Raw genomic sequence first — 26,748 nt, 5'->3', positions numbered from 1 at the left:
CACCTCCCCAATCATGACTAACAAAATAGATTTTTAAAAGTTCAGTTGTAATTAATCAAAAGGCTCACACCTACATCAGTGGTTAATTACACTGCTTCCCACTGCATCAAGCTTTTGGCTCCTGACAACTCTAATCAAAAATATCCTTTTAGAAGTCCCTTCCAACCAAAACAATTCTGATTCTCTGATTATTCCTCGGTTCCAAATTGAACCTAGATACACAACTTGTCATTTACTGTATCAGTGAAGCTGCAGGTATTCCCAGTGCCTTTTCACACCACTGTTTTCCTGCTTCACAACAGTCCTGATTCCAAGTTTTAACATACTAAGGTGCACAACTGTTCCAAGCATCAGGCTATGATTACAGCAGACTAAAATTCACCATATGGTGAATGGTGGATTTGATGAGTTGACTTACATTTGCAAATATAATTCTATTCCCATGTGCATTTCTATACTTCATCATAGGCCTGAACTGAAACACCTGCAATAAAAGAAATTAAATTTGAGCCTGATAGTGAAGCAAGAAGACTTAAAGTAGAAACAAATAAAAATTTTTCACACAACTGAAGTCTCTTTTATTCCCAGAGAATGCAAGAAAGAAAAAAAAGGAAGGAAAGAAATACAGCAATAGACCTTCAGCAATCAGTTAAAGACAACCCAGAACAAACACTTGCAGCAATATGCAAATACAGCACTTCCAGTGGTCAGGGAAGGGAATATAATACTCTTTTCAGGGCTGGAATTGCAGAAAAAAGTGTTTCTTTTCAGCAACATGCAGAACTAACAGAGATTTCCTGTTCATACCCTTTCTGTACAAGTTGGGATTTCAACAGATATTTCCCCAAAATCACAGCAGGTAATAAAGTATCTTGTGAAAAATCTATTTTTGTTTTCATTAATTTTTAAGTTAAGTTGCAAAACAGTTTTTCTGAGAAGTAAGAGTTTTTCAACCAACGCTTTTCTTTTAAGTTTCCCAATGAGTCCATGTAATTACCATTTCCCATCTGTCTTGCCTACATATCTTCAGCAGCAGGAACACTTGCTGACACTATAATCAAGAATGAACTGGCAGTTAGATTATTTATCTTCTGCCAGATTGTGCCACTGTTAAAATAAGAGATAAATTAGGATTTAACTCTAGTTGACTGGCAACTAAATCTTGTATAGATATAGACAGATTTAGGCTATTTACACACAGATTTTTATGAGGTCACCTTGCTGACACAATACAATCTCCAAAGCCTCAAGACATTAACCAAGTGTTTCCTGCCTACCCATCAAACATTGTGTCAACATAGTAGCAACAATTCAGCGCTGCATGACCTGTACCATCCATCTACTCACACTGCACATCCTCAAGACTGTGCTTTGTGATAGTACAGCAAAGTTATTTCAAGTAATTTATGTCCACTGTCTGGCACATCTATTCTTTGATAATCCATTTGCTATGGGAATAAACACTCCAATCAAAAAATCCCCCACCTTTATAATTAGCCTACATGCAAAGCACAAAATTCTTGATTTCCTTTACTTACAATGTATTTCAATTCAATGCTTCTCAATTATTTTATTTTATTAGTTTGCAATATAACTTTCACTACCATCTTAGCTTGGTGGTAAAGAATGAAAAGGTCATTGTCTTTAAAAATAATCTAGAGAGACTGGAGGAAGGAGTCACTTGCCTGTGCTAATAACTAGTGTTGTTTTACTAATGCAAGGTCATAAAAGTTTGTCCTCTGTAGTAACTGGTATTGGGCCCAGTGAGTGTTAAGATCCAAACTGAAAAAATGAACCAAGAAAGTTTACCGAGAAAACTGTGGATCATTTTTTCCGGTGAAGGATATCCCCTACACCACCCTTTCATACCCACACAAGCAAGTATGTGTTCAGTCTGAAATCCTCCCCCTGCAGCTTCTCTGAAAACACTATGTAAGCAGGATAAATTACTACACAGAACTAGAACATTTGGAATGTGTCTCAGCTTTTCAGATAACCAGGCATAGTCAGTAAAGAGTAGATTATTCCCTGAGCAAGTGGGCAGAGTAGTAGACTAATATTAAAAGTATAAAATAATTTATATGGCTACTGTAAGAAAGCTGTAAGCCAAATACAAAGTTCAGAATTTATATAAAAACATTTAAGCCAAAACCAGACAAAGTTCAGAACTAATTTAGAGATATTTAAGATCTTCCAAAAATAGGCTTGAGGAACACAGGAACTGTTTCCACTTTGTTCCTCATCTAATGCACATTTGTGGTCTAGTATCAAAGTAAGTTAAAAGCAACTCAACCTCAAAAATAAGACTAAAACAAAAGCAGTTTTTCCCCCAAATACTCCTTTTCTGTTCTGGCAATCCTACACCCCAAAAACAAAAACCAAAGCAACCACCATCCACACACCCCACCAAACACACAACTGAAGAAAAACACATGGGCCTTTTACCAATCTGCACAATATAGACAGAAAAACACCCTGGGGGTAGAAGTAGAAAGCAACAGATCCTTCCCTGCCTCCGTTTTGAATGGTATCCCTATGGCAGTACCCAATTCACCTCCATCAATGAGTTACACAAAAAGGTCAACCAGCTGAATTCACCTGCTCCAGACAACCAGCAGGGAGAGTTTTACTGAGGACTAAAACAAACCAAAGACATCCTGAGCTCTCCTTCCCGCCTCTGTCCTCTTTCTCTACACACAGTGCTCTCACTCCACACAACCACACTACACAAGACACTAGTAGCTGCAAGTGTCTCTCCATGCGATGTGTCAAGTCAACAACTGGTTTCCAATCTGAATCAACCACTGTGGGTCATTCTTCTTATTCAAAGATGAAAAGAACAGGTTCTTTCTTACTCTGAAGTGTGCAAATTTTCTTCCTTTGAATTACATCAAACAATTCATGCCTAGGTTTTACAACATATGCCAGCGTGAACAAAGCAGGAAGTTTACGTTTAAAAGGAACCATACCATTCAGTGTTAGCATGAAAGGGCAGAGTACAAGGCAAGCAATGATGCTTACACAAGGTATCTGAATGAAAATGGCTCTTGGGGAAAAGAGGAATTATTAGAGAGCTCAGCATACATTTGATAGCCTTACACAGGAGCCCATGCCAGTGACCTGCAGGGACTGGCTGAGGAGCAGAGGTCAGAGCCAGGCACAGTCAGGCTGTGGTAACAGGCAGCAGCTGCAGCAGGCTGCATCAAACATTCAGTACATCTACCCCTACCCCTGCGGGAGCCTCATTTTCCAGATGGCAAACAGGTACGAAAGACTGTATGGCTTTTTTCTGAAATCAGTTTAAAGAAAGGCAGACAGCACAAACTGAATAGATTGTCAGCTGGTTTGAAATCAGAACTGGCTTGGTGTCATCCCGATTATGCTAAAAGGCCCCAAGACAGTGTCAGGATGTTCCCAGTACAAAAGCAGAGAGCATGCATATGCTGTCCCTCCCTCAGGTCCAAATTCCCTCTGCCTCCAAATCTGTTACTAAATACTGGCTGTAACTATTAAAAACAAAATATTTCAGAATAGACATTAGATTAAAAGCAAAGGTAAGAATTCAATATTTACATTTTCACCCACAATCATACAAAAAAATTAAGATAAGTGTGCTTTAGGGAGTAGATAAAAGTAGCAGCTGAGTTCTCATCTAAGTTATCTTAACATTACTGAAGACAATTCCAACAAACTCCTGTATGCCGCTAAGCAGTCTAACCTTTGCTCTTGTCTCTGCCAATCCAAAACACTAAACTGATCTCTCCATTTTTCAAATGTCACCACTTAACCATCAGGATTTTCAAGACTGAGTTTATGTAGCAGTGAAGTCAACCAAAGGTCCAATTCTGCCCTCAGTTACAGTCTAGCAAATCCAGTTTAGTATAGCTGTGTTACTTTGGATTTACACAACAGTAGCAGTGCAATGGAGTACAATATAAAACTGAAAGCTACCAGCTAAAAGACAATTTAAATTAACATTTTGACTGCATAAGTTTAAACTTTTTGGTTGGTTGGGAGTGGTAGACACTAAGTCTCCACCAAGAAAAGTATTCTTATCAGTGAGACAAGCTAAGCTAAATTACTTATACTCCAACAACCCCATCTATCCACACATATCCACAGAACATCTAACCTCTCCATTTGACAGCCCAGTGTTGTATTCAGATATGGCACCATTTAATTATGAACTGGATTGCTACAAGAGAATAGCACAGTTAACTTACTGCTGTTTAATGAGCACACTCTTGTTAGTTGTGAATACATTCACTGTACTCATTAAATCAGGAGGCACTGGAGTTCTGAATACATCATTAAAAGGATCCAGGAATGCTGCTGCTTTGTTCAGCATGACTACATGCTCTGCTTGACAGTTGAAAAATGAGCAAGAAATGTAAGCCCCTTCCTGTTGGGCCAGCAGATCTAATTTTAAACTAGGACAAGGAAGAGAGAGTGGGAGATCTGCTTCTTCAGAGCTTCACTCATTTCAGAACACAAATTTCTCCTCCTACTTCTGACTTGAAGCTGAAACATGCTCAGTACTGTAAGATAGCAATAAAAAGAAACGTCAAGCTTGGGGAAGGGAGGGCTATTTAAAAAATAAATTACTAAGTAAACAAACAAATCCACAGTCCATTTTCAATACACCCAAGGAGTATGCATTAATCTATCAACCTGCCAATTAGCAAAATGAACCTTCATTAAACAAATACATGCATACCCCTAACATGGTAGCTCCCACACGATTTACAATACATTGATTAAGGCTGAAGAAGGAGTGAAACTGACTAGTAGGCTCCCGTACATTCTCACAGAGGAGACTTAGAACATATGTTCAGTGAGAGGATGAGTTTTGCTCCATCTACCCACAAAGATACACATCCACTTGAGAACTTACGTGTCTAAAGCATTCTGGAGTTACAGAGAAATTAAAATATAACTGTCAACCATTCAGCTCAAACCCATTGCCTGGAAGCATTTTCTACCAAAGGAGGTATGGGAACCAACATCACTGATGGCATCACTGGAGTTGCAGGGCATCCTGGAAGCTAAGATTTAACCAGCACAACTGCTTCCTCTGAGCACATCCTTGGAAGAGGAAAATGCATTTCTGGAACATGTTTATAACAAACCTTCCTTCTCACATCCTCCCACCTCGTGCACAGAGAACCGAACTGAAGTTCAGAACCGGGGGAAGAGGGGGGGAGCTGACCCAGGCTTAATACTCTCAGTACAAGGCTGTGCAAGACTCAACCACTTTAATCCAAGCAATTATTTTTCAGTTAGAAAGTAGTTGATACTGTAAGAAGCTATATAAATACTCCATTCTAGTCAAACAAGGACTGCCACCTACAAAGGCAAGCTTAATACCACAAGTGCATTTAGCCCAGTCTCCACATGGTGCACATGTGACAGTTCACCTCTAACCTGAGAAAAACATGTTCCAACCAGTCATGTTAGCAAATTAGGACTTTGCTTGCTCCAGGCTTCAAAGCAAACCTCTGGAGCTCATCAAGATCCCAATTTTCCCAGTTTTGCCGACAAAATAATCTTCAGGAAAAAATCCTTCTGATTAAGCAGTCAGGATTAATGCAACATGCCATCACTAATCCTCTTAAATTTTCTCTGGGTCCCACACTGTAATCTCAGTAACACAGGAGAAACTGTTCTTTTCATAGGAGCTATGTGACTGTGGGGACTGTCACAATCTTATTCAAATAGCAACTGTTACTCACTGCTATCAACTTGAGCTATCAACACACAAGTTTCAGCACACAATCCTGCTTACTTGGGGTGCAACCACAGAGCTGTACTCTCAAATGACCAGGTATAAACTGTAAAACAGCACTCATCCACATCAACCACCACAGACTTCTAGGGTTACATCTCATTGCTCCCCACAGCACAGTACATGGATGCACTTAGCTCTTTTAGATCATAATGTGGAAGAAACCTGAAGAACTACCTGGCTTTCCAATGGTTTAAAATAACACCACTACCAGAAGGTAGAAAGATTAACAGTTTGGAGATAGGGAAATCAAAAGGAGAAATCACATTCAGACTAGATCCAGAGATGTATCCCTTATCAGCAATATGCACCTACAAGTGCATCAGAGCATTTGATTAAAATCCCAGTGACTTAGGAAGAATGAAAAAAAACAAAAACCTTGAGGTCTCCAACACTGTTTTCTTGGGGTCAGATAAAACAATGAAGAGAATGAGTACTCAGTTTTCTGATCAAAGGTATGGTCTGTTCTTGAAACATCCAGAAAGAAACACGCACAGAGAAAATACACGCAAAAGGCATGAGAGCCTCAATAAGAACTGTTAGATTGCTTAATTTGGGTCCTTTTCTCTTTAATCATACTAGAAAGCTCTGTATGAGAGAGCTGCCTCAGAGTTCAGGAGCTGAGAGACGGACACATAAAAATGCATAAATAATAAACTTCTCAAGTGTTGCATTTTCTTCCCTTTGTGCTCAGGGGAACTCATGCACCATCTCAGCTGGTTTAACTCAAAAACCACCACATATTTTGATGACAGTAAGGAAAAGCTGATATACAGGGAATTGTTTAAACATATGTTGTTCTGCTTAGCAACAACACACTTCCATGGCAAAAAAACCCATAAGACATGAAATACAGAGACATATTGTTACCTATCATAAATAGTTTGCATTCTTCAGCACCTTATGTACTTTTGGTCTGCCATTTAGTCACACTTGCAGCTTCCTGGCAGATACCTCCCTTTTGCATTTTATATCAGAACTCCACAGAGCAGCTTGTGATTTATACTTTGAGGGTATCTAAACTGGCTAAGTGACTTCCAGAGAGAAAACAAATTACACTTTCAAAACAAGACACATACACACCCTTATGACAACAAAAAGAAAAAACATGCTTTTCTTCATGCTATGTGCTGTATCACCGTAACATAATAAGCAGTACTTCTGTTCAAAGACTTTAATCTCATTATTAATACCTCTTTGCTGCATGTACATTATGTCTTCTCTTGTGTCTCATCACCAGCATTCAAAATCTTTGCAGGTACAGCTTTGCATTATATACATACACAGAAAGTAACCCAACAAAGGCCCTGTCTAAATAGCAGTGGTAAGGAAAATAGAAAACAAATACTTAAATAGCAAAACACATGCACTTCCAAAATTGAGTTCTGGCTAGTCCCTCAAGTCCTCCTTTTCAAGGAAAGCACTTGTATTTGCTTTCGTATTAATATACATTTTTTGGTTTTGGCTAAAATACTTCAAACTGATTTTTAACACATTCAAGTTAACATAAATATCTTGTCCAGCTACACATGGAAAAAAAAATTAAAAATTTTAAAAATCTGTTTGTTTGAATGGGAAAACAATTTGTCATAATTTCTTTTTCCATGTATTCCACTGCACCATATGTGGGGGCTGGAAGAGAGCCTAAGAACATCTGCCACAGACTTTAAAATCCCTAATAATAGCACAGCTGGTGTCCTCAGCCTAATGATCTCAGCACAGACTCATGTGGCCACTCCTGACTCTGGCCCCCAGTCCAGGCAAAGCACAGAAACCCTCAAGGGCTGGACACCTTCATTCATTCATTCTTCACTCAATTTGCATTTCACTAAAGAACCAACACAGAAAGCAAATTGAAATCCTTACATTTTGAGCAGTTCAGTAGTCACTGTTTCCATAGATTTCCCCATGCTCCCTTCATTAAACTCCAGTTTAGCAATATTCCATAAAATGAAGCTCCTCAACAAAATAACTGCAAATCTCAGGGATCCAGGGTCAGAAACCTAAAACGCTTAACTGCATTTAACTGTACTACAGAGGTGGTGTTTGAGTATTTTTTCTCCCACTAAACTCATGGACTATCTTCATTCCTGTCCATTTAGTTTACTTACAAATGAATGTTTCCACCAGCTTGTTTTTAAACGTGTTCAAATGTGCTGGTTTACAGATGAGACAACCCATATTCCAAAGAATAAAAAAAAAATGAAGGCAGAAGAGCATGGAACTCAGGATATGAAACTATCACACTGAGTTAGCATTGGGTTCTAGCACGTATTTATCACCCAGATGTTTTAGGGAAATGTCTATGATTTTCCATGCCCAAAGGATGCAGCTCTGTGAAGGTGAGAACAAAAAAAAAAGCAATATTTGGGTGGGGGTGAGGTTTCTGAGACTTTCATTCCCTTCAGTCCAAACTCTGCCCCCTTTACTCTTTCATCTATTAAAAAAAAAAAAAAAGTAGGTAGGTTCCAGCAGTCAACAGGTGTGAGTTCAGTTTAACATAAGGTGTGCAGGTGGACCCATGGAAGGCATCTTTAGCCACTGGCAAAGCATGAAGAGGTGGCTACTTCAGCAAATTGCTGTATCCACAGTAACAACAGACTGAACACTGAACTCCTAATTCTAAGAACAACCCATTTAAATCTAACTGCTCTAAAATGCCAGTGTGGCACTAATAACCTCATCAGAAAAATGTTTTCTTTCCTGTTTCTCGTGAGGGAGAGAGGGGAGAAAAATCCCAAAATCAGAGAAAGGCAACACTTTGTAAATTCCCACACTGTCCAACAATATTGGCCCTCTTAAAAGAGGGGACATTTAGCTCCTAATAATAATAATAATAGTTATATATATCTTCTATATATATATAGATAATCCTTCTTAATTTGTACCATATCGCTGAACAACAAGGGGAAAGATAAAATACAGAGCAAGTTACTTACTAGTGTTACATAAAAGCACCAAAGTCTGAGAATGGAAAATACACCAGAGTAGCCCAGTTACAGTAATCAATTTGGCTATGACAAACATACTTAACAGCCATGCATCAGTTATATACCTTACTCCTCCTACTACCCTCTATCTGATCTGTAACTCCTCTCACAACTATAAGATACAGACACATTTTAGGTAGCATTTTTAAATTAAGACCATTGAGCCATTAAACTACACATATGCTCTTATTTCTGACTTGACTACGAAAAAAAAGTGTATTTTAAAGAACTAGGCAAATGGTCCCACCTTTTCAAACAAAGTCTAAACATCAGCAAAAACTACATTAATGTAGAAACAACCTGCAGCAGAAGAGTATCTATAGAAAGAAAAGATACAGCCTTGAACAACATCAGTTTGACCATAAATTCTTAATTCCAACAGCTGTACAACACAAATACCAACAGAAGGCTGTATTTGTGGTCCTGTGTAGATTTCTGACTGCAAGTAAGAAAAACCTGCTGGAATTTTACCTTATACTCCAACTGGGGAACTCACTGTGCAATGGCAGCAACAGCTGTGTCACAAGTGTTGACTGTGGCCATAGCAAATATCTGGGCTGGCACCAGTAATGAATTACACTGCTTTATAAAAATAAATTTGACATCGGACACATTAAAGAAGTCTACTGTTGCTGTGCTGTCACTTGTGTAACAGATACAGTAGCCACATATAAGACACACTATGTCCTTCAACATGGCAGAAAGGGCCACTGTTCACAAAAAAAGCATGACCTCTCAGAGGCAATCTGCAGAACTAACAAGTTCTGCTGTGTAAGCCAGCCCATAACTGCTGGCTTGGAGCAGGCATGTACCTACTGCTGTCTCCAGATTTTGTTTCCTCACTTGCTACAGGCCCAATTTTTTTTTCCCTTTATTTCTGGTGCAACATGCTGTAGCTATGAGTCCCTTGTGACAGAAAGCATGTAGAGACAAGGAGTCCTTATAAGTGGGTTAATAATTCCCTGCTTCAAAGAGACTGGCCCTGGCTATCTGTTCTATTTCAGCCAATACAATGATATCTGCATAAAACTTCCAGGTGCTCAGCCTTGCTCTGCTCACAAGATCAGGCTACTGATCAGGAAAAGGCCAGGAATCTTAACACGCACGCTTTCTAGCCTATCTGCATGCTATGTCCTTCCTCTCAGCAATTTGTAATTTTCCCAGAAAACAGTTTTCTCTTCCTGAGTATTTCAACATGTGCCTTTATTAAGCAGCTGTCCTGACAGAACCCGTATTTTTCTATTCAGGAAGCTACAGGCTGGGGTGTAAGACAAATAAGTCTGACACAGGACAAAGACAGACACAATGCAAACATTGTACAACTGCAAAATGCAGTCATTGATAGACACAGTTACCACAACCTGTAATAATTCCTGCTTGGCCTGATTCCCATCTCTCTGGAAATACATCTCTGACAGTAATGCTGCACACAGTCCGTGCAAGATTGGGGGTGGATGGGGGAGCTCTTCTAACATGATAAACTAATCACAAAGCTCACAAATAACATCAGATTGCAGTGCAGGTACGAAGTAGACTAGAGGCCTTCCAAGCTACAACTAAACTTGGTTAATGAGACAGTCCCCTACTTTACACAGCCTTAATAATCAGAATTACAGTTTGATTCACATTAGCTATCATTTTATATAAAGAGGTGATAGGCTAACTTAGCTCAAAGAGTAACAAGCCCTTGAAGCACACACCATGCAGTAACTACCTATATCACTATGTGTCAATCTTGTGCCAGTTGATATGCCCATCTTGAATTAAGTATCCAAAAAAAAGAGTTAACAGAAGTGGATGGCACACTCACATTACTGCAACCTTGTACTGAGCTGAACACAGCCTGCATACAAGAAGCAAAACCTGGACAAAAGACCCAAGACAGCATCACTATGCTCAGCTGCATTTACCAGCACTCAGCTGAAACAGGTTAGACACTAAATCCCCCCTCCTGTTTGCAACACCTTCCCAGCAAACTCCCCCATTTACAAACCCACCCTTCCAGGTACAAATGTTAAACTAGTACGAGGACAGAATTACCAAGAAATACATTGCTCCTTTCCTACCTTCTTCTCATTTAAGCTGCACATGTGCTTTACCACAAAGTATTATACCCCAGGGCACAATGAAAAAGTGGAAGTATCAGTGCTTAAGTATAAGAAGAGCCACCTTCAAGTACAAAAGACAGTTGTTTCATGCTCTCATTTGCTTTGTGGTCCTTTGGAAGTATGCAACTACATAAGCTCCAAACAGAGTAAAACAAACATATACTGGGCACAGCTCAAGTCAGCAGACATCTCTTAACCTGAAGGTCATACTGTCAACATTACAAATGCAAAAGCAGCTCCTGACATTTTGACATGGTCCCTAAACTGCAGCATGCAAGATCCAGGAGACTGTAATTCAGAGAAACATTTGAGGTGCCAAAGATTCCAGACTCTGTCAATGATTCCAGACTCTTTTACCTCCACAGCTGAGATACTCTATATACTACCTATACTCAGGCAGGTTACCCTACTGTAACAGTGATCTGGCTTTTTTTGTTTTGTTTTTAATTAAGAAACAAGAAGCCCAGAGGTCAATACAGACTTCCAAGACAAGATACTGGCCATTTTGGACCAAACATCATGTCTTGTAATGTAATAGATCTTTCCAAATTCTACTCCTCCTCCCTCAAAACACACCCACCCACCCAGTCACTGTATTCCTTTCTCCTCCATCTTTTTCACTTCAGACAGGGTAAGAGGGATCTTCACACAAAAACAAACAAGTGACAACTTGTTTAACCCTTATGACTCAAGTCTGGGTTCGCTGTTCCAGAGTGTAAGTAGCAAACTATGCTGAATCTACTCACTTTGTTGTCCTCTGCAATTATTTCCTAGAAGAGCAAAGATAACCCTCAAGGCACAAAAAGCAAGCAACCAACCCGTTTAAAATCAATAATTCACATCTTCATGACTTGGACTTCACTCAAGAAATCATTCCTGAGTTTCAGGGCCATATTCTGTTTCTCATAATTGATAGGCATTGGCATCTGTAAATATCCCAGTTTCCAACTTCTATTAAAATATGTTCTCCAAAATGTTACTTAATCCACTTGTTCAGAAATGCTTTTCTTTTTTTAGGTCAGTTGTAGCAGGCACTTCATTAAGCTTTTGCTAGACAGGCAATAGTTAGGTAGCACAACTTCTTTTGGCCACCACAACAACTTCTTTGTATCTTTTGTGAAAAGGTATTTAGAAAAGAAATTAATAAAATAGTTATTTGGGTTTGGGGTTTCTTTTAAGAGTTAAATAAGAATTTATATGCATATTATGAGTTCCATTTAACCTTGTTTGCTCATTTTTCTCTTTCAAAAGTCTGTTACTTCCAAGAACTTTACAAACCATTAAAAGATATCCTGAAGAAAAAGAAGGGGGGGAAAAAAAAAGATTGCCATTTTCTCTGTTGGAGCTCTCTTATATGAGGAGATAAAGGAAACTCTGTAACACCTGACATACAAAATGAAGCCAGAGAAAAAGTATGGTTAAAAAAAAAAAGAAAGAAAGAACAACAGGGAGAAAAAGTAGATCAGCCAAAATGTCAGAATTCATAAAAGATGCTTGCAAATGTCTTCAGTGCCCTTAAAGAAACACCAATGCCTTAATAGTCTGAGATCCCAAACTCCTTTCACTTCTCTGGTGGTGATGGACTATAGCATTGAACAATGAAGTGTCCAAAACAGTCCCTCCCAAAATCTATTCTTTAGCTTCACATATACTCAGTTCCAAGTTGGCACACTGCTGGATTATAGGTCTTCTATCACAAAACAAACAACAGTTTCCAGTTAGAAATCAGGGCAATCAGGAGCCACTAGCTCCCACTCAGAAGAGAAATAATCTGTTGTAGGATTTACATCAGAGCCATAACAGACTGAAGCCCTGTTCATACTTTCCCAATATCTGAAGTATGAAATAAGTATTTTATAGCTGTTCAGTCTAAGGGTTCATTAAATTAAAAAAAATAAAAACCCATCCAAAAAACTTTTATTGCCCACATTATAATAAATGCTTGCTTACCTTTCCAGGGAAAGGTCTGAGGAACAAAGAAGAGAACACAGTATTACATCTGCTATAACAAGTCATGTTACAAACTGATCTTTTTCCTGATTATGCAGCCGCTCCTATTTCCTCTTACTCATTTCTCCTGCTGCAATATTATATCATGTTTTATCTTCAAGTTATTCCTGCTGGTCATAGGATCAAAACAATAGGCTTGCTCCTAGGTGCATTTAGGAATTTCCTCTCAGACTTCTTGACAAACTAATTAGTGCTAATTTGCCAGATAAGAGCAACAGGACAGGGTATTCAGTCCTCTTCCTGCAAATTTGCTAACCAAGAGTACTAAAATGATGTCAGGGGCTTTCTTTTATTAAAAAAACAAACAAAAAAATCCAAAACAAAAATACCCCAACAAAATACAAAACAAAAACTCCCATACAACTAACAAATCATTCAATTTTGATGGCATTAGCTCTCATTTTTAAAGAGACCTATATAACTTAATTAACTGTCATTCTTAAAGAGACCTATATAACTTAATGCCCACAGGCTGAATACAAGGTGTGGTATTATACACCTAAAGCAAACTAAACACTAATTGGCCTTGCCTGCTCATTCCTGTGTCACCTTTGTGCCATCTCCACCATTCATCTAACTCCCTAAGAAAGATAAACTAGCAATAAAACTAAAACTAAAGAAATCTAACCAGCTTTTCAAGCCATGTTTTCAATTTGCCTCCCCGGCTTATTTCCCAGGGGGTAACAGCCAGTATGAAAGATCTGTGGACCAAGAGGTGCAACACATAACTGGTAGGACAAGGCAGGACTATCCCCAGCAGAGATGGCAAACTGAGAGCCCAGGCTAATCCGGTTACAGAAGCACAGCCTCCAGGTACATGCCTTCCCAGGCACCTCTAGCTAGTATTTGTGTAGGCTGTCCTGAAAGCACACCATCACCCTACCGCACGCTTACCCTGGAGCCATATATCCTTGTAGCTCCTTTTTCCTCACAGAGACACTGGTGCTTCTACCACTCCACATCAATGTGATTAGCAATGCAACCTGGTTGGAAAAGCTAAGCCAAGGGGATGGGGGAATCAAACCACTCACCGGCACTGTGCTGGCTTTAGCTGTGTGGGTTTTCAAGTATTGGCATTGCAAAGCATTCTGCCAAGCTTCACTGCCATGAAAATAGCATTCCCTGGTGGGACTCAAACCATCAGTCCTGTAACTGGTATGTGTGCTTAATCATGACACCACAGGGCTGAGGGGCAGCACTAGGTGAATGCCCAGAGCCAGAATTTACAGATCCTACACAAGTATCAATAAGACCAAAACTTAACAGCAAAGGCCTCCTGTGCAGTTACAGAGAGATGAGGTTTGTTTGCCCAGACCAATCCCACAGCCACTGATGAAACTGATGCTGACAAGCTGACTGGCAACAGAAGAGACAAGAAACATCTTTGTTCTTGTTGAATTCATACCTACTGGAAGAGCAGCTCTGCTAGACTTACAAATCCAGTAAATAATCCATTGAGTCCATAATAATCCATTATTAGTTGGTAGAAAGGAAGAAAGTTAATTTTTTCCTTTTAAAAAATCTTGCGATTAAAGCTGACCTATGATGAACAATTAGGACTATTTAAAAGTACAGTTTGGTTCACCCAAATTGAAACCTCTGTTTAAATACCAGTTGACAAGTCATGCAAAATTTTTGTTAAGGAAGCATCAGCTTTACTTTAACAAATAAAAGAAGTTTATTTCACTTCTTAATTCTTACTGTAAATATTCATATAGATCAATATAATGCATTTCATACTACTTTTCGATAAAAACCCCAAAACATTCATAGTCACATTTCATAGAGTCATAGCTACACTTTGGGTTGGAAGGGATCTTAAAGGTCAACTAGTCCAACCCCCTGCAATGGGTGGGGGGACACCTTTCACTAGACCAGGTTGCTCAAAGCCCTGTCCAGCTGGGCCTTGCTCACTTCCAGCATCCAGAGCTTCTGTGTGTGTATCATGTAAAGTCCTATCATTACGATAAAGCTCCTGTCATCAGGTCTATTCAACAACCATTTGGGAACAAGAATAAGGCAAAAAATATTCCTCAGAGAATGAAATAAGATCGTAATAAAAGCATGCATACTGAATTTAAGAAATCCATTCTCATATTTGGGATCTACACCCAACATGCAGTGACATCAATCTGCCTTTTCCACCAGGGCTGAGCAGCTCTTCATGAGTTAGGTAACTACTGTGAACTGTTAATTCTATGTTTATTGTCTTCAAATTATACTTGGTTGTATCTTTGCCTTTACATAGAAACATTTCTAGATTTAATACATCACTCATTCCATAAGTTATCTATATTTATTTTTTTAAAGACAGTAATACCCCCATGAACAAAACACAAAAGATTCTTGTCCTTTTTTCCAAGTCAAAAATTCTATTTCCCTCCTCTCTTTCCTGCTATTCAGTATAATAGTACAGATGGACATCAATGAGAAAACCTTCCAATTTTCTTCCTTTATGTCAACATAGAGCAGGTGTCCTCTGAAAGTTGATAAACAGTACAAAACGGGTGCAGTGTTTATTCTTGGAGGGCGGATGTTAGTAAGTCGGGCTCAAGAAACTGAGACTGACTTACCTTGAACATTCATCAGTGAGCAAAGTGAGATAACTGCGTGTCTTGGAAGTGCCTTGTTCCCAGCCTGTGAAATCCCAGGCTCCCATTTTGAACATTGATCTTTTTTCTAGCAATATCCCATTGTCAGCTTAACATTTCACCTATTTTACTAAAATAACTACTGCAAAAGTAGCACCATCTTATCCTGCACAACCCATCTGCCAGACATGTTTAAAACTTCTGTAAAATGCACTCAAATTACTTGAGCAAGCCATATGCTCCTCAGGGAAAGGAAACTCTTTTGGGAAACTTTTGAAGTTTTCCTTTTTTAAGAGAATTAGTAATGTACACTATCAACCTTAGTACTGTAGGGGAAAAAAGTGCAGGTGTAGCACACACGTCTGCTGAGGTTGCTGCCTGTTTCACATACCCTGTCAGGCCCTAAATAGCTACAGAATGTGCCAATCCACTGACCCCAAGAGACTGATAGTCTTTTAACAGAGATTCACAAGAACTGGATTTAATTCTAGTACTGGCATGAACTCCTAAATCACCTCAAATGTTTTGATCTTGCTGCCTCCCTTCATCCTTTGCAAAGTAAAAGAAGACTGATTTTTGTGATTCATGAATGCTTAAACAAACTCAGTTCATTAAAAGTTCGCATTGAATATTTTTAGCTTTTGCAATGTAAGAGGGCAAAGTATTTAGCAAAGTTGCATTTGCCTGAGGTAAAACAGTTCCTAAATGAAACCTCATTTAGTAGATAAAAGTAGTACAAGTGAATGTCATGGAGAAATCAATGTTCTCTGCAGAAAAAAAAATGATAGCGTAACATACATCCAACAGTATGACAGTACACACCTCTCTGGACTTTGGGACAAAGTACTCTGCCAGATAAATGCAGTATTTAGCTTTTCTCAGCCTTTTCATTCTATTTGCTTTTGATATCTTGCAAAAACACAGTTTTTGAGAAAGCCACTACAGAGTAAAATTCTAGCGAGCAAATACAAGAATAATCAAAGGTTACAAACATTTCAGACAATTAGAAAAAGCATTTTCATTTGAGATTGCCTTATATTGGTAATGCATGGCTCTCAGGTCAGTCACAAGTCACTGGGTCAAGCCACAACATGCTTATCTACCACCTGACAACATGACATGACCCCCAAGAAATACAGGCATAAAGGACTGATTTTGATATGGCCTTCACACATGCAGGTTTGCAGAACTCATTAAAAGACTAAAGGCTCCAAGAAGGTAATGTTTTTGGTTAATCCTCATCTCCACCCCCTCCATAAACACCTGAAGTGATCAGTACTGCAGTATTACCCAAACACAGCAGAAGCCCACCATTCCTTTCTGACAGCAGTGCAATTTGTGATTACAGCAGAAGATCTAGTGCAAAAAACATGCTAAAAGAAAGATTTCCACCTCATCACTTTACATCAACAGTGCTGAACACCTCCTCAGAAATAGCTAGTATGATCAGACACGGCTGCAGAGAAAGAAATTCCATTTAAAACAGGTTTAAAGGGCAGTCTAAGGACTTCGACATCGTTCCAATGCCTTCCAATTCCACTAATTATACAGGTATCACTGTGGCAATAGGTTTGCATGGATTTAAACTGTAAGGTTTCTGCTTACTGCAGAGGAGTGTCTGCTGCTCCCCTGTGAAGTATGCAACTATGCAGTATCTGATAGCGAAACTAGGCTTTCTGGGACAGGCAATGTTGTTAGTAACACAAGCTCAACTTATATAAACATTAAAGAGGACAGCAGAAGTCTTCATTTCCCACAGCAGACACTGATGAGACTTGAAAAAAAAAAAACCTCTCTCTTCAAACAAAATTGCACTTCAGTATCCCCTAGGACACCAAATTGTGGCTGCTGTCAAGCCATAATTCATACAGGGTCCTGATTTGCTTGAAATTAGATTCCAATATGACATTACCAGCAGCTGCCTTTAAAAAGATGAAATTTAGAATTTACATGAAGACACAATGTAAAAATGCACTGATTGATTCCAACAGCAGTGCACTAAGCCCTTCAAAGAGGCACGTGTAACTACCTCAATGTATCCACAGTTTTCATTCTTCCCCTCTAAGCTATAAATGTTTCCACTGTATGAACATTTTCCTAACCTTTGGTTTCTATTAAAAGATGGAACAAGTCAACACAGCGTTATTTTAAACTTCATTGAAAACTAGTGATGAGCAGTTTTTCTCTATTTTGTTTGAAGCATGGAATTATTACCTAGTGGAGCAGGGGGTTCCCACATTCTTTCCTTTAACTGGGAAACTTGATGAGAGGTGATCCTTCCCCTCTAGTCGGCACTGGTGAGGCCACACCTGGGGTACTGTGTCCTGTTCTGCATTCTCCAGTACAAGAAAAAGATGGACATACTGGAGAGAGGACAGTGACTGGCCACTAAGACAAAGAAAGAAGACCAGGGCATTCCTCCTATGAGGAGAGGCTAAGAGAGCTGGGACTGATCAGCTGGAGATAAGAAGGTTCAGGGAGATCTCATCAATGGGTATAAATACCTGCAGGGAGGGAGGACAGAGCCAGGCTCTTTCAGTGGTTCCCAGTGACAAGACCAGAGTGATGAGCACAGCCTGAAACACAAGCAGTTCCCTCTAAACATCCAGGAACTTTTTTTCCCTCTGAGAGTGACCAGGCACTGACAGAGGTTGCTCAGGGAGGCAAGGGAGTCTCCAGCCTTGGAGATATTCAGATGCTGTCAGAACATAGACCTGTGCCAAGTGCTCTAGGATAACCCTGCTTTAGCAAGGAGGTTGGACCTGAAGACCACCAGAAATCCCTTCCAATCTTAACCATGCTGAGATCCACCAAAGAAGCAACCTTCCTACAAAGCCCAGTATTTCTCTCTTCTGTTCATACAGGTGCTTGGAGTCAAGAACATGCCATAAGCACAAAAATACGCAGCAGAGTATTGTCAGCCTCAGCATCTCATCTACCAACACACAGCTAGTGTTGGTTATATCACAGCTTGGAGTGCAGGAGTTTCAAAATCAGCTCATGTTCACTAAAGACTATTCTCTCCTGACACTGAAGTCCCATCCACTTACTATTATTGCTTCCTTTGCTCCCAGCTAACAGCTGCTCAGCTGCCCAGGACGGCCAATCTGAAAATTAACCTTAAAAACAGCTCTTGCCTGAGTCAAGGACTCGATTCCAAGCACCATAATATGGAAGGGGATAGAAGGGGGAATCCACAGCCATGAGAAAATTTGCTCTGCTGGGCAGCAGCATGGTCTAATGTCAAAACAAGACAAACTTTGCAAGAGCATTTAAACTAAGCTCTTCCCACACTTACTTCCTTCTTTCTAGTACTCTGCTACAGTGTTCTGAACTTCTGCTAAAAACGCAAGCAAAAGCAACAGGACTCTAACATATTAATCTATGAGTATTGTTACCAAAAAAACCCCAAACATACACACAAGAAAATATGACAGTTACAGAGCAGCAGTCTTATTTGGGTTTTCAGCATCTAATGGATGGGAAGGTTAGACAATCCTGTCCAGAGAAGCTGCAAGATACGGCAAAGAATCAACTCCAGTACAGCCACTCACCGATTTAACTAAAGCAAATCTGCCAACATAATTGAATCTAAGAATTATCTCTGAGCTAATCTGTTTGTGCTATCAATAAGCCTCTTAGCTGGTCAACCATAAGCAGGATGACTATATAGCATGACTTTTTGCACTGTAATCAATAGGATCCAATAAAAACAGAAGTATTGATGATTCAAAGTTCAAACAGAGGACAGTTTTAGACAAAGAATAGTATCAGTGAATTCCTGAAATTTATTTAGGAAACATCATGCTATTCACTACAAAGTAAAATAAAAGTGCTTGTAAACCCACAGCTATCTCAGACAAACCACAGAGTAAGCAGGAAGGCTTTGAATCAGACACCAACTGGTATCTTGGAAAGTCTATGTTAACAGGAAGTTCATTCTCAAGATTTTTATCTCTCCAAGTAGCACTGATACCACAACTGAATCCACAAAATTGAGCCCTCCATACAGGTGCAGCATTCCAAGGTGTGAGTGGCATTGCTCATGGAGTTTTAATGATACATACATGACCAGGGAAAGAAACCTTCACAGCACAGGCACTGCAGACCACACACGAGTTTTACAGTTCCAGCCTTACAAAGTTTCATACAGTAACTGAGCTGCCTACAACTGATGTGCCATCACTGTCATTTAGTGACTAGAAAGTAGTTCTCCTCCTTACTATGTTTTTATGGTAACTCTGAAAGGCATTTGGTGTGCAGTAGCTACCGGAATCTGTTCCTTTTCATAGCCTTTCTGAAGCACACTAGCGACCATCTCACTCCCAGCAGAATCAAGGAACAATATGAGCACCACAGGGGAAAATGCCAGTATGCATTCGGTCATTTTACATTCAATTTAAGTATATTTATTCTTGAATGTTGATCTTGGTGGCAACACTAAGCTTCTTACAGAGGCAGAACTGCCAGGTACATCTGGAGAAAAGAATAGTTCAAAAGGAAAACAGAACTAGTTATAAAAGCCTACCTATCAACAATATTTTTCTGACCAACAGGCAAAAGCACAGCTCCTATTTCCCTATTGTGATTATCATGACTCCGATAATACAGACCAGTTCTACTGGTCTGGCTGTTCTTGCATTAATGTGGAAGTATTGGGAAATAAGTAGTGTGTGAAGTCAAATGAGAGTTTTGTAAGAGTTAAAACTGAGTTATTCAAAGATACACCAATTAAGTAGCTGGCCTAATATTGGAGACTTATCAGAGCAGGTACTCATTTTTTACTGAGGCAAAGGGAAAGCTAGCCGGTTCAAAATTTTAAACAAAGAATATACAATTCTCTGCAAATTAACAAGAAACCACCAACTTTGACTTGAGTATCACTCACAACATACAACATGCAGACAACCCAAAACAAATTATGTCCTACAAATGTTATTTCTGGTCCTGGCAGGAGCACTTAACTACCCCAACTCCAGAAATCAATAAAATTTTAAAGACTTAGGAAAGAAATGTATTTCAAACAAAGGTAACTCATACACTGCCTTTTCCCTTAATTATCTCTCCTCTTCCAAGGAAAAATTTAATTAACATAGGAAATTGTTATGAAGAAAAACGTGTACAGCTTTTATAAAGGGAAAAAGGCTTGGTTTTAATCTCTTGTCTTTCAATACTGCAGATGCTGCCTCAATAGCATTCATTCTGAGAACCCTTTCTATTTAAAAAAAAAAAAAGTACCTTTCATTCAGTTTACAGTCTGTCACAGCAGATAAGAGTGCGAAGTTTTAGCATTTTTCCTTTTCAGTATTACAGCAACAACAGTAAGAAACAATAATATTGATCAAGTACACATTCAAAACAAAAACATTTAACCTGCACTAATTTTTGCAATACTAATCTCATTATTCTATCCCAAAGCAGATTGGCTAGAGTATAAATAAAATCCTCAGAGCACACGGAAAGATTAGGATCAAATTACTTCTACAAAAGCAGCTGGTAATCTGTTACAGGAGGCGAATGTGTGAAGCAGCAAGGAGCTCAGGCATCAGCTGCAGCAGAGAGGAACAGGAGTTCCCACCAGTTCCAGGCAAATCCTTCCCATCTGATCTTGCTCTGTGATACGTGCAAGTCTGCTTACTCCCACCAGCTCTCACCTGTGTTCCACAAACTGTCAGAGTGCCAAGTTAACATCCATTAATATCCATGGCAAAACTTGTGTATCACATCCTGGTCCTGCCTTATTAGTCACGACTCTGGCTTAAACTAGTCAGATGCTCAGAGGCTACTGCAGCAGCTTGATATTTCTCTGGGATTTTAAGCACCCACCTATCAAACATGGAGCACCTCATATATCAGTGTATGTCCCTAATCTCGTTAATGCTTCCCCAGCATACTGGTGTGGTACCCAGTGCTCTAGAACAGGCACCAAGGTCCAGTGTGAACTTTTTGTTCGTAACTGAACAAAAGATGAATAGAAGATTTTTGTCTGGTATGGGATTTTTTTGCACTAGATCCAGAGATTTTACTTCTTTCCACTACTGTCATCCATCATGCAGTTCAATCCGCTGGCAAGTGGGAGTTCATTCATGCAACTGACAGAAACTTTTGTTTTACTTCAACAGAAATTTAAATAATATCCACTAGCTGTTCATACAGCCGTCTGGTCTTCACTCAGTAGTTCACATTAAAAGCTGAAAACTCTTGCCTTCCATCGGGATTTTTACCATCCTGGTTTCCCTACCTTACAATGATGCTCATTGAAAAACAGAGAAGTAAGCTGTAATCATGGCTTAATATAATTGTCTTATTGCCATCACAGGTTGCTCTGACTTAGTTAAAACAGGTTACAGTGCCTCAGAGAAGGCACAGTTTTGTGAATACAGTCCCTGGGCTTGGAGACAACACTCCCTCCTCCAGGCTTCTTATGGTAACTCCAAAAGAGCCCTACTAGGGCAAACATGTTTAAACTCGGAGAAGTTCCAGCACAGGCAGAAGCCAGGACATTACAAACAGTACCTGCAACTGTGTACACACAGCAGTAAAACAGGCACATATGGCAAACGGGTCATCATAACTGTTGTTTGGTTTGGTTTTGTTTTAACTTTTTTTGTTGTTGTTGTTTGCTTTTTTTTTTTCTGCTGTTGCTTTCCTGATTGCAAAAACCATTACAGCCACGATTTAATCTCAGCAGACTGAAAGGTTCAAATAAGGTTACAGATTACAAGGCAGAAAAAAGTGTCCCCACGGAGACTTCTCCTGAAGTTGCAGAGAGGGAGAACATGAACCCTGGCTCCCACTCTTTAACAGATGTTCCGGTGTTTTGGACATTTCCTACTCCGCACTAATTTTACCTGACAAAAACCTCATGTATAGATAAAGGTTCAAAATCGTCAGCTGCAAACCAAAAGAAGCACCAAGATCTCAAACTTGCTAAAACCCATAATGGAATATTTTAGTCATTTTAAACAGCGGAATACTGCCCAAAGCTATCCAAAATCCCCAACGCTGAAGAAACCGAGTCAGTATTTGTAGCTCCCTCTGCGATGGCTAGAAAGCTACTTCTGCATGCAGAGCCCCTTGCATCTGACAACAGCAGCAGTTTAGCTGTAAATAATGCAGAGACACAATTCTGCGAGCGATCCCTGACCTTCGGTACGCAATTCCATTCATGTGCTTCTTTCCTTTAAGGGGGCGGAAGGGACAAAAGAGCATAGGCAGCAGAGCCAGGCGTAGCGCCCGCCCCCGAGCCAGCCGGCTGTGAAGGTCGAGGGGCCCGAGGAGAAGGAAGAGCGGCTGCACCTTGCTCACCCCCCGTTCCGCTGCCCGGCGAGCGCTGCAGGCCTCGCCCGCGCACCGCAGCCCCCCAGGCGCCCGCTGCCCCCCGCACCCCCTCGCTCACCTGGGGGCGAGCGGGGACAGAGGCGGCCGCGCCGGTGCCGCCGCGCATCCCCGCCTGCGCCGCGCCTCCGCGCCCGCCCCGCACGGTTCCCCCGCCGCACTCACCCCGCTCCGGGCCCCCCGGGCGGCGGGGCGCGGGCGGCGGCGCCCCCGCGAGCCGGGGGAGCCTCGCTGCCGGCGGCGGCCACCTCCGGGCTGCTTCCCCCCTCACGGCTCGCCCCCGGCCCGCGCCGCTGAGAGGCCGCGGCGTGCGGAGCGGGCAGAGCGCAGGGGTTGCAGTGGTCGGCTGGCTGCTGCTGCTTCTCCCTCCTCCTGCCGGCGCCTCATGTGCCCTCCTCCTCCCGGGTCTCTCCTGCCGGGCCGCCGCCGCTCCAGTTCCCCGCTCTCCAGTGGCGCCCGGGGACCGCTGCGAACCCCTCCGGCCGGGCGGCAGCACACGTGCGGCGGTGCCGGGCACTCGCCGCCGCTGCCGGGCACTCGCCGCCGCTGCCGGGCGCGGGGCTCCTGGGGCCGCGCAGCCTCCTCGGGAGGCGGGGCGGCGCGGACACCTCGGGGGCTGCGGCGCCGCCCGCCGCCGGCGGGACAGCAGGAAGGGGCGGGAGGCGGAATGCCGCCAGCGGCCACCTCGGCGGCCGCTGGCTCGGTAGTCACCGCGCTCCCTTTCCCGCCCCCCGGAGGCCATTACCTCATGGCCCAGCCCTGCCGCGGAGGAGGGGCCGAGCGTCGCCCGGCAACCGGCCCCCTGCCGCAGGACGGGCTGGGCAGACAAGGGGAGAAGGATGAGGTTGGTCGCTGTGCGGGGCAGCCCGAGCGCGGCCGCGAGCAGCACTGCCCGGCACTGCTCCCACAGCTCCCGGGACACGCACAAGCGACCTGGGCTGGTTTGAGAGGCGGAGAGGGAAAGAATGATTACAGGATCTATTAAACACCAAAAAAATCCTCGAAGGAAAAGATTTCCTATGAATGTCCCACCTACAGAGAAAAGCTTCAAGTCCAAGTTCTTTTCCACTCTTTTTGGTGGTGCCCCGCGACAGGACAAGGAGAAATGGCCATAAACTAAATCACAAGAAGTTTCACCTCAACATGAGGAAGAACTTTTTTGCATTGAGGGAGGCAGAGCACTGGAACAGGCTGCCTAGGGAGGCCGTGGACTCTCCTTCCCTGGAGACATTCAAAACCCCCCTGGGCGCGTTCCTGTGTAACCTGCTCTAGGTCACCCTGCCTTGGCAGGGGTGTTGAACCAAATGATCTCCAGAGGTTCCTACCAAACCTAACTATCCTCTGATAAATGTAATAATTATTAAAAAAAAAAAAAAAAAAAAGAGGATTTCTTACATCTGCAACTCACAGAAGTATTTATTGGAGGAGGGTTTGATTGGTTTTGTCTGCCGGCAAGGGAAGAATAGAATTGTGTTCAGGGTTACAGCTGGTAAGACAAAAAAAGTTGCAGTCATGCTGGTGGTGACAGGATTCCAGAAGCATGGAATAACCTCCAGAGAGTGTAAATGAATTCAGGGCTTGACCCTGAATAACCCATAAAAAGAAATGATCCAGCACTTCACAGATGCAAAGAAAGACAATCCCAGATAGGGATGCATGCTTTTGGGTGACAGAAAAGAGAGGAGAAATACTGCAAGGACAACAGAGGATTCTCAGGCAGCCGCCTTCCAAACACGTGTGTCTACAGAGCAAATCCCCTGCTAGTGATTTAGATGGGGCATGTGAGTCAACCTAAAAGCTTGGTGCTGCTGCCAAAAGCAGAAGGCCGCTCTCCCCATTTCTCCTGTGGAGGAGCCAGGCACTCCTGGTTTCCCCAAGGGCTGGCTCTGCTGCTTAGGATTCCTCAGTGAGTGACTCAGATTACTAACCTCACACAGAACTAACTGTATTTTTCCCTTGTCGGATTTCTGCCCCATTAGTGAACTGAACTGATTCACCCTAAGATCATAGAAATATCAGGAGCGAGCACAAAAGATGAGTTGAAACCATTTGTCTGGGAGGAAGGGGACCATCCCTTTGGTAACCGTGCACTCTTAAATCATCTCGGTAGTCTCATCTAAATCGTCCCTAAAATAGAAACTTCATGTTACTGCTAAGAAGTCTATCACTGAAAAGGTTGGTGCCTTCCACTTCTCAACCTTTGCTGAGCCTTCCCATTGCTCCCTTTGTTCCCGGTCTCGTATACTTGTGATCCTTGCCAGCGAGCAAGCTAAATCAGGAGGCTTTTAAAAAGGGTTGTTTTCTGATTAATACTGAAACAGCTAACTATGAAGTCAGATGAGTGACAGAGGTTGCACAAGAGAGGAAACAAGACTGTGAGGTTGCGAAAGACGGACAGAGCCTCGAAGCAGCAGCTGGGAACTTGTTACAATGTGTAACATAAGGCCGAGACAGCAGTGAGGACTAATGGTCTGCACAGTGAAGAAGTAATTTTGAGGGAGTTTGCTCTGTGCTTTTTTTACTGTAAATGAGAACCAGGGGGGTAAAAGCAAAGTTAGGCTGGTAAGGGGTGATTTAAAAAAAAAAAAAAAAAAAAAAGAGCTTTCAGTTCCAGAAAACCAGAGGAAGACACAGAACAGAAGCACCTTGGAATCCAGCCCAGGATGAAAGTTAAATACTGAGGAGAAAAAAAAAAGAGAAGGCAGGCAGAGGGAAAACCAGGAAGTAGAAAAGTGAATATCCACACCAACAACAGCAAGAAACAAGTGTGCATGATTGTAGGTTTCTTATTGAGAAGAACCAATTGACCTGTCATGTATGTAAGGAACAAGGATTTGAGATGTACTTCTGAGACTGAAAAGACTCTTGTTAAAGCCAGAAGAAGTCCTTCACAGTGTGAGAAATGGCAATGACATGCACTATTTACATCCAAACACAGTATGTAGAAAAGAGAACTTGGGGCTGTGGGATTGCCAGGCCCTTGCATGCAAGGTGTGCATTTGTATACAGGTCATAGGGCATGGTAGCAATTAATTGGTGGTGCTGTGCCAAATCCTCCTGATGATTTTTTGGTCATGTGGTGCTATAGCACACATAAGCATACTCCACTGCATTTCTATCACCAGCTCAATTTATCCACCTAATAATTCCAAAGCTGGCAATTGACACGGTAACCAAATACTTTCAAAATTTCCTAGATTTCTCTGCTCTCTTTACGTTTTCATTATCTTCTCCCTCTCCTCTCTCTTCTTATTATCCCATGATAATATTATATTTATTCTCAATTTTGCTTCCTTGATTATATCTCTAGAAGAGACTTTATTTCCGCCCTGCTAAAATACAGCACCATTCAAATGTACTTTTCAGTGAGTATGCTGTTGTTTTTCTTGCGTATTCCTCACTCGCTGTCCCTAGAACCTCTTTTATAGGCCCTGTAAAGCAAAGAATACAATCTTGCTTTAAAAGCATTGGAAACCAGTTTGAGAAATCTCTGGTTAGTTTGCCAGCTGAAGACTCCAATTTCAGCTGTGATTGTGGGGTAAACAATTTTAATCTTGGAGAACAAACTAATTCCAGTGGGTATTAACAAGTGTTTGGAGAGAAAAAAAACCCCAATAAAATATACCCGGTGTTTCTGACTAGCTGTCATGGAGTTAAGAAGAAAGGAGTTGCAGTGCTTTCTCTTTTTGTTCTTCCTTCTGGTATCTAGTGTTACTGGCCCCATTTCTCACACTTTATATCAGCATGAACTAAGTAATGCTGCAAGTCCTTTAAAAAGATCTATGAAGTGCCTGCATAACGCTGCCTGTACAACATCTTTTGTCGTATAAATGGTGTTTTTGTAAAGCTGTCATTGCTTTTACCTGAATATCAAAACACACAGATTCTTACAATTTGTCTCACTGAGCATGTGAAAATTTAAAATA

The 26,748-nt window shown here is 41.3% G+C and overlaps 1 protein-coding gene across 1 annotated transcript in view; it reads right to left on the bottom strand.

The window, feature by feature from the left end:
- The window catches only part of TRAK1 (trafficking kinesin protein 1), a 127,694-nt gene extending 104,508 nt beyond the window's left edge, over window positions 1-23,186 (bottom strand). The window contains exon 1 of the mRNA XM_048299868.1: window positions 22,988-23,186. The gene's annotated coding sequence lies outside the window, so the exon portion shown is untranslated. The remainder of the gene's footprint in view (window positions 1-22,987) is intronic.
- Between the last annotated feature and the right edge of the window lie 3,562 nt (window positions 23,187-26,748).

Source organism: Corvus hawaiiensis, chromosome 1 (genome assembly GCF_020740725.1).
Source record: "Corvus hawaiiensis isolate bCorHaw1 chromosome 1, bCorHaw1.pri.cur, whole genome shotgun sequence".
NCBI lineage: Eukaryota > Metazoa > Chordata > Aves > Passeriformes > Corvidae > Corvus > Corvus hawaiiensis.
This window is presented reverse-complemented; position numbering and strand designations above follow the sequence as displayed.